The following is an 840-nucleotide window of genomic DNA, read 5'->3' on the forward strand; positions in this document are numbered from 1 at the left end:
GGGACAATGGTGTGGCTGCTGTGTCTGGGACTATGGTGTGGCTGCTGTGTCTGGGACAATGGTGTGGCTGCTGTGTGTGGGACAATGGTGTAGTTGCTGTGTCTGGGACTATGGTGCGGCTGCTGTGTCTGGGACAATGGTGTGGCTGCTGTGTCTGGGACTATGGTGTGGTTGCTGTGTCTGGGACTATGGTGTGGCTGCTGTGTCTGGGACAATGGTGTGGCTGCTGTGTCTGGGTCAATGGTGTGGTTGCTGTGTCTGGGACTATGGTGTGGCTGCTGTGTCTGGGACAATGGTGTGGCTGCTGTGTCTGGGACTATGGTGTGGCTGCTGTGTCTGGGACTATGGTGTGGCTGATGTGTCTGGGACTATGGTGTGGATGCTGTGTCTGGGACTATGGTGTGGCTGCTGTGTCTGGGACTATGGTGTGGCTTCTGTGTCTGGGACTGTGGTGTGGCTGCTGTGTCTGGGACAATGGTGTGGCTGCTGTGTCTGGGACAATGGTGTGGCTGCTGTGTCTGGGACTATGGTGTGGCTGCTGTGTCTGGGACTATCGTGTGGCTGCTGTGTCTGGGTCAATGGTGTGGCTGCTGTGTCTGAGTCAATGGTGTGGCTGCTGTGTTGGGAAATGGTGTGGGTGCTGTGTCTGGGACAATGGTGTGGCTGCTGTGTCTGGGTCAATGGTGTGGGTGCTGTGTCTGGGTCAATGGTGTGGCTGCTGTGTCTGGGTCAATGGTGTGGGTGCTGTGTCTGGGTCAATGGTGTGGGTGCTGTGTCTGGGACAATGGTGTGTAGAATCTGTACTTTACTGAGAAAGTGTAATCCCAAATATAACATGAA

The sequence above is a fragment of the Haliotis asinina genome, chromosome 9, assembly GCF_037392515.1.
Source record: "Haliotis asinina isolate JCU_RB_2024 chromosome 9, JCU_Hal_asi_v2, whole genome shotgun sequence".
Lineage (NCBI taxonomy): Eukaryota > Metazoa > Mollusca > Gastropoda > Lepetellida > Haliotidae > Haliotis > Haliotis asinina.